General features: G+C 38.6%; 1 long non-coding RNA gene across 4 annotated transcripts; it reads left to right on the forward strand.

Moving 5' to 3' along the window:
* Positions 1–4145: 4145 nt before the first annotated feature.
* Positions 4146–7106, forward strand: LOC133717323 (uncharacterized). 4 transcript variants are annotated; one of them, XR_009849531.1, is made up of 5 exons: positions 4146–4764; positions 5006–5103; positions 5210–5393; positions 5486–5572; positions 6474–7106. It is a non-coding gene; the product is annotated as an uncharacterized LOC133717323 (long non-coding RNA). The 4 variants fall into 4 exon arrangements; XR_009849533.1 differs by having other exon boundaries at positions 5006–5393; positions 5477–5572; XR_009849530.1 differs by having other exon boundaries at positions 5006–5393.
* The last annotated feature ends 823 nt before the right edge of the window (positions 7107–7929 follow it).

Consider the following 7929-nt stretch of genomic DNA (forward strand, 5'->3'; position numbering starts at 1 on the left):
TGAAGAAAAGAGTAAGAGTAGAGATGGACCTGGAGGGAAAGGAGGAAGCTCCGTGTGATGCCCCGGAAATTCGTTATTATTTTCCGAGGATTTTCCGGAATCTAATTTGTGGTTATTGGACGGTTTCGTGGCTCGTAGATGGAGCGGAAGTGTTTCGGATGAATTTTTATTCGGAAAATATGACTTTAGGGGTGGCGCAAAGGTTAACTTTTGATATGTTGAGATTCTCCGAAAACTTCCTTCACAAGAGTTGTAGAGCGCGTCGATACGAGTTCGTGGACATGTGGTACGCGTCAATCAGAGTTCATATGAGAAAGTTATGGCTATTGGAAGAAGTTTCCATTTTAGTATAAATAGGGAATTTCCGGAAATATTTTCATAATTTCATATTTCCATTTCCGGAAGGTTTCCTTTCTCTCTCTTCTCTCTCGGCTGCTACCCTCAGAATCGAAGAAACCCGTTTTACCCGACCCGGACCCGGCCGACCAGACCCGGCTTTTGCGGCGAACTGCGGCGGTCTCCGGTGACGAAACTTTCCAGATAGGATCGTCTCCTCCATCTGGTCGTCCCTGTGGTGTCCCCTAGCACCGATTCTCGGTGGTGGCGGCGGTAGAAGGCGGCGCAGTTGGGTGTTTTCGGACCCGATCGGTTCTCCGATCTCCGACGTCGGCGGGGCTTCAAGCTGGGCTTGGGGAGCTCAGAGCAGCCTCCTTGTGCGATCTGTGGTGGTTGTTTGAAAGAATTCACGTGAAAACTCGATCAACTCAGTTTGGATTACTGTTCACGGCTTGTGAGGTAGTTTTCGATCCCTTATGGTTGTTTTCTGACTTCGAGCTAGTTATGAGATTTCACAAGCATGCTTAGATGAAGAACTTTGATGTTGGGAGTTTTGTGAAATATTGAGTTTTGGCCGGCGGCGGTGTGGCACTACCTGTGGCGGCGTTCCGGCCATGTATGGGACTGTTTCTGGTATTATACGTCTTCTACTCGTTGATACGAGCGTTTCGATATATAATATGCAAGTTTTGGAGTTCGAATGAATTTGTTATGATTTTTATCGTTTCATATCGGTGAATTTATTCGATCCGTGAGGATTTGAGTATCCAATCGACTTGTGGTTTGGACACATCGATCGTGGAAGTGTTCCGGAGACCTTGGGAGGTCTTGGATGTGGTTTCGCCTCAATTGGCGCCACTTTGGGGGGATTTTAGTTCAAAACAGGGGTTTCGGACTTAAATCGGTTGTGAATTGTTACTGAGTGGAAACCGTATGTGATTAGGTACTTGACGAAGTATTTTGGACGGTTGTTTTGGGGATTGCCTGCTTTGTTCTTGGTTGAAGACGCAGCGGGAGTTTCGAGGCGAGTAATCTCACAAGGTTCATTAATGAACGAAATACCTTTATTTTGAGAGTTATTTAGTAACTGCAAACTATAGTTGGTATTAGTAGGCATTCCTGAGCGGATGACTACGTATATATATATTTACGTGAAATATATATATGTTTTGGTGGTTTGTGGATTGTGGAAAACAATAGGCATGAATGATGCGTTTTATTGTTTTGGATTGTGGTTTTTGGAAAACAAATGATTTAGAATTGTTGATTTGATTTGTTTTGAAAAGCATTGAGATTTGTGTATGAAAACAATATGCATGAAATGATGCTTTTTATTGTTTTGTGGCTTTCGGAAAACAATGATTATGGAAATGCTGATTTCGATTGTTTTCAAAAGCGTTGCTATTTGTGTAATGTTTTTGAGTCCTGTGCGACTGTTTTGATGATTTGCTCCAAGGGACTGTGCGGCCCGAGGAACGAAGGTCTATGACGTTGGGCAGAATATCAGGTAATCACGTCTTTGGCCGGACAAGTGGTTACGTTTCTGTTAGAGCTCTAGTCTGTCTGCCATATAGGTAATTCATGGGGTAACGGGAATTGGTTATTGATAACTCATGACATTACGTGTTTTTAGGGAACAAGGTGTGAGTTGCTTCCTTATTAACGGTTTTTAAGGGGACAAGGTGCAAGTTGTTTTCCTTATTAACGATTTGGTACGATTGATAGAAATCAAGGTGTGAGTTGCTTTCTATGGTACGATTTGGTACGATTGATAGAATTCAAGGTGTGAGTTGCTTTCTATGGTACGATTTGGTACGATTGATAGAATTCAAGGTGTGAGTTGTTTTCTATGTTATATTTGATAGAAACCAAGGAGTGTGTTGTTTTCTATGTTTCGTTTTAAAAGAAACCATGGTGTGAGTTGCTTTCTTTTATTTCGATTTGAATGGGAATTAAAGTGTGAGTTGTTCTCCTTTATTTCGTGTTTTAAGGGATCAAAGTGTGATTTGGTTTCTCGATTGAAACGTGCGGGCTTTTATCCCGTGATTTTGTGTGAGTTGTTTTGAGTTACTCATACGGGCTTGCAAAAGCTTACCGGGTTTGTTGTGTGACAACCCGGTGCACTATTGAAACGGTGTAGGGGTTAATCCTGCAGGTCAGGGTAATCGTGGCTGAAGCTGAGGTAGCTTGTTGGCAGCAGAACTGGTAGGAAGCAAATTTGATTGGCTTTGCCATTGTTATGACATCTGCTATGTAGTAAACTCTGAGGAGCTTTTACGTTTATCTTGTTGTTGACAATTTAATTCGTAAGCTTATGTAATATATGACTCTGTGGGCAGGTCAATATTGACATAGTGGGTTCAAGGCATCAATACGTGTGTAGTTTAAAGGGAAAAAGTTTCCAGGTACTTGGTATTGATGGTTGAACGATCACGCATATATAATTATGGGGTTATATATCGATTTTTATTTGTGTTAAAAATCAGGGGTGTGACACTCCGGCTGAGAGAAGTGTGAAGGAAGAAGGTAAAGAAAACGAACCTGAAGCTGTTGACATTTTACGGTTGCGATCCGGCTCCAAGCAAAACGCAGATCCCAAAGAGGCGGTAGAGGGGACCACCGAGACCTTGGCCTGACGGTTTTGGACGGTGAGCTTAACCCAGTCCTTGGCGGTCTCCTTGGCGATCTCGAATTGTCGATGACGAAGAGAAAACTGAGAGGCCAGTGAAGAAAGAGAGGGCGAGAGGAAGAGAGGCGAGATAATCGTAACATGCAGGATAATTCTTAGGTTCACTCTTGTAGTGAATGAATGAGCATATTCACCCTCTATTGCGATTAATGCATTTTAACTTTATAATTTTCTAATCCAACCATTCATGTTGCAGAACATCATACAAAGATTAGCTCTTTAAAAAATCAATTAAATTGAAGACTTTTTAGTTATTCATTTCTATGAAATACATGGACGGTTCATCATAATAGAAGTAAGTGTTGTTAGAATCATCCATTTGTTTGACTCAATTGGATAATTAAATGATTTCTAATTCAATTGATTTTTTACAGAGATGATCTTTAAAGGCTAATTTAAGATATGGACCATTGGATGATAATTTATTAAGTAAAAGTATGTTAATCGACAATAGAGGTGGATATGCTCGTTCATCCCTTGGGTGAACCTAAGAATTGTCCGTAACGTGCACACATCACTAACCATCAAAGTTGATTAACATTAATTATGTACGTGTATTACTTGGAAACGAAGTACTATAATGAGATTGTATTTAGGCTCATATCTCGTATTTTATTGTCAATATGAAACAATAAATATGAAGACTATTATTATTACTTAGGTAATAAATCTGATATGTACAAGGAAGTTATGTATAGAGATTTAGTTTGATTCTCTTTAAGAGAGAGATCATTTAGTAACAATTCTCTTAGTAATTATTCTATGATCCTACCACATGGCATTGCCATGGAGTGGTCACGTGGTGGTCCGGGCCAATATCACTCAAATTTGATGGGGATCATTGCAAGGGGTTGAAAAAAAAAAAAATTCAGTTTACTATCCTGTGGTTTGCACTCAACATCATGTTAGTCCATCCCCTTTCAATTTCATTAGCAACACCCTTGTGCTTTCAATTTCAATCAGCCGTGTCCAAATTTTACTGTGCCGTCCAATATGAACGTTTACTTTGACGGAGGGGCCCACTTAAAGGGCTAAATTTGTCATTTCACACAATTTTTCTTTAAAAAAAAAAAATTAATCGAATAAGTCATTTCCGATTGACTTCATTCCTCCATCTCCACCCACCTCCTCTCCCCATTCCTCCATCTCCACCCTCAGATTAACACCAATACCCAATCCCAACCCATCTTCTATTCAGTCATAAAAAAAAACCCATCTCCGATTCCACTCTCTCTGACCTCCAAATCCTCTTCGTCTCTAAGCTCGGCAAGCTCATCAAATCCGGTGAGTCCCGACGTCAAAACAAACCAAGGACCAAGCATCCCTCTCTCTCTCTCTCTCTCTCTCTCTCTCCTTCTCTCTTTCACTCTGGAAAGCTCGACTTCCGGCCATCGACTTTTGGCACAGCCACCACCACCACCAAAAGATAGCCTAGTTCTAGTTTTGATTTGGCTATCAGATAATCTCTCTCTCTTCTTTATCAGATTTCAAAACCAAAATGAAGAAGGAGCCCTCGTCAAAATTACAAAACCTAAACTGAAGTCGCCATCTCTCTCTCTCTCTCTCTCTCTCTCTGGCACGGGCCCTCTCCCTCTCAGCCTCTCTCCTCGACGGTTCGATTTCTTTTACAACAAAAAGAATGACTAGAGCTTTTGGGAACCCATTAATCTTACACAAGTTAATTGAGGCTATCCAGTTCAAAAGATAAAGAAGCTCAAGAGCTCTGGTTTTGTTAACTGGTACTTCTCTTACCTCGAAATTTCGTGTTTTTGAAATCGATTGGTTTTGGGTTTGATTGATTTTCTGGTTAAAATGGATTTGGGGATTGGGGATTTCATAGAACTCGATTTGTGGTGTTAGGGTTTGCTGTTAATTTCGATTTGGGGGTTAGTGTTCTTGTCGATTTTTTGTTTAGTTAAAGTTGTTTGTGTTCAAATCCTTATTATGGTTTAGCAGGGCTAATTGATGTCGTCAATGCAGGTACTTGAGAGAGGGGATTGTGGTGTTTAAACAACAATTTTGCCTAGCTTTGTACTATTTCTGAATATCTCAAAAATTTCAGCATTATATTTGTATCGGTATGTTCATGAAATTATGGTCATGGGTTATTACAATCTGTTGAGAGATTGTGTTCTTTTGTTAAAAGTCTTTCTACTAAAGGTTTTCTCAAATATTGCCTTAAAGTGGATTGGTGGCGGGGGCTGTCTCATGCTCTGTAACTCATTCATGGGTTGTTAGTCTTCATAAGATGACAAGTTAGAACCCCTTGGCAAAGCTAGGGAAATACTTAAATTTGCAAGAGCTCAAGTATGGAAGCAGGCTCCCAATTTCAAACATCCATTGGTTTACATTGATGTTGTTGAAGAAGGTATATCTAGGTCCTTATCTGTTTCAGTATTGTTTTTGCTTATTGAAACTTATCAACCTGCAATTTTGAAACATTGGTTCTAGCTATTGCAGGAAGCTGAAGAATTTGAATGACTTCTACGTGCTGACACATGCAAGAGCTTGGTGCACATCTTCTTTGCTCAATGTGGAACATCAAAGGTTTGACAATTAGCTTCTAATTAGTCATATTCTTTTGTAAATCTCTCTGTACATGTAGTTTTGGCATATTAATGGTATGATAACCGTTACTAGTTCATTGTCATTATTTGATAGCCTAAGAAAAGGTGACACTACCACACTCTAAATTGAAAACTGTTTTTAGCCTCAAGAATCTGGACCACCCTTTCTCTAACACACTTGTTGAGTTAAAGGTGAGGTTTACTGTCCTTTAATATTAAAGCTTGTACTTAGTATCTTATTTTGAGCTGTGTTAAAGCTTTATCTTTGGTATTTGGTAGTTCTGTTCCTTCTAGAACCTCTATCTTTCTTGAAATTCTAATTGACTATGATTGTTAGTATTCTTTATTTCTGTGGCAGAATGATGGCTAAGTAGTCAGATTTCAATTTTGGGGTCCAACCAATTTTGTGGTCAAAGTCTTTTAGTTATATCTCTTCTCAATATGTTCGAGCAATATATGAGCTATGAAGCAAGTTCTATTTGCACAAAGGAAGAGATTTCTTATTTGTAACAGAACTGTGATCAAACTCTTTGATTGACAACCAATATGTTGCTCTAATGTCAGAGTGGTTCATGATTAAAATGTAAATTTCTGTTAGCACTATTGGACTCTTCTTCACTGCAGTTGCGCTTCATTTTAGGTGTGCTACTCATGGTGGGTTCTATCTAGTTTGATCATGATTGATAGAGTTCATTGGATCAATAAGGAAAAGCTTGCCAAGTTCATTGGATCAATAAGGAAAAGCTTGCCAAGTTCATTTTAGACTGTCTGATTTTACATAACCTATTTGTACATTTGGAATATTCTTGAGGAGTTTCCAAAGTGAAATTTTAATTGTGACTGAATTTTTATGAGTTGTGGTTAATTATTAAAAATTGCAGGACATTGAAAATGGAGGAAGACAGACCAGATGATGCATGTGATGCCTACCATACATACTTTAGTGTAGCAGGTATAATAGTAAATGCCCAGTTGGAGCCTCTGCTTTTACATAAGATGCATATAACATGAAATGTTTACATAAGAAGATTTAAATTCCACATGTACTTTTCCTTCTATAAGTATCTCTTGGCAAGATGAGATTGGATCTAAGCAAAAGAATAACTTCCCATATATATCTAACATGTCAGGGTTGTGTAGAATTTAACTATTTATCTTTGGTATTTGCTGTTTGTATGCCGCTGTTTTCATCACATAACTGAGGTTGATGCTTTTTGATGCAAGGCTTTCCCTCCATGAATATCTAGTGGTGTAACCCACAAATCCAGCTTATGCTTTGCCAGTTGATGTTGTAAATATGATTATCTTAGCAGGCATAAAGGAGTAAAGGCTTAAAGCTGTTGGTGCATTGTTTTCACTTATTTGTGAGGTGTAGGCAGGGTTAATGTGCATCACATTTATGGACAAGTATAAGTTTATGGTTAGTGTTTTATGGTTAGGGTTAATGTTGGGATGGAATGACTTTGTTGAATATATGGATTAATGTATCAGATCTTTACATAAATGAATCTCTTTTGAATGCATGTCTCTCAGACCATTCTATTCCATCTAAAAACTATTGTCCAATAATTGATCATCACAAAATGCCTAGCAAAAACTGTTGTATGAGCTATCTAACTATAATACTTTTAAGGACAAAAAGAACGAAAAAGCCATTGTCTGGCAAAACAACAAACAACAGTTTTTCGGAGAAACCTATAATATCAATAATGGATAGACAATGGGATTTTCAGCTACATGTTGTCTAACCCAGCCTTCAGACAACAGCAAACATATAGCACTTGTTGTTTGACACAGCCTTCAGACAACAGTAAGCATATAAGCTCCTGTTGTTCTTTTTGGTGTTCAGACAACAGTCATGTAAGCCGCTGATGTTGTGCAAAATTTTCTCAGACGACAGTTATGTGTTGTTGTCTGATTAATCCATCAGACGGCATTGAGATAGACAACAGCAGAGGGCCTTATCAGACGACAGTGAAAAACTATCGTCTGATTCATTTATTGGTGTAGTGGAATATGTCATATATATATATATATATATATATATATATATATATATATATATATATATATATATATAAGGATATTTCTAGAAAAAGAAAAGGGTTAGATAAGTAAACTTAATAATTGAAATTAAAAGGGCTAAATACTTGTTACTACCCTCTGGTTTGGGTTCAAAATTAATTCAGCCCCTGAACTTCCAATTTCATCAAAAACACCCCTCCACTATCAAATCTCGTCAAATAGGTCATTCCGTCAATCCTCCGTCAAATGGAGATGTCAAACAGCCGACGAGGCATGCCAACTCAGAGGGGGAAATTCCAAGATTGTCCCTGG

The sequence above is a fragment of the Rosa rugosa genome, chromosome 6, assembly GCF_958449725.1.
Source record: "Rosa rugosa chromosome 6, drRosRugo1.1, whole genome shotgun sequence".
Taxonomy (NCBI): domain Eukaryota; kingdom Viridiplantae; phylum Streptophyta; class Magnoliopsida; order Rosales; family Rosaceae; genus Rosa; species Rosa rugosa.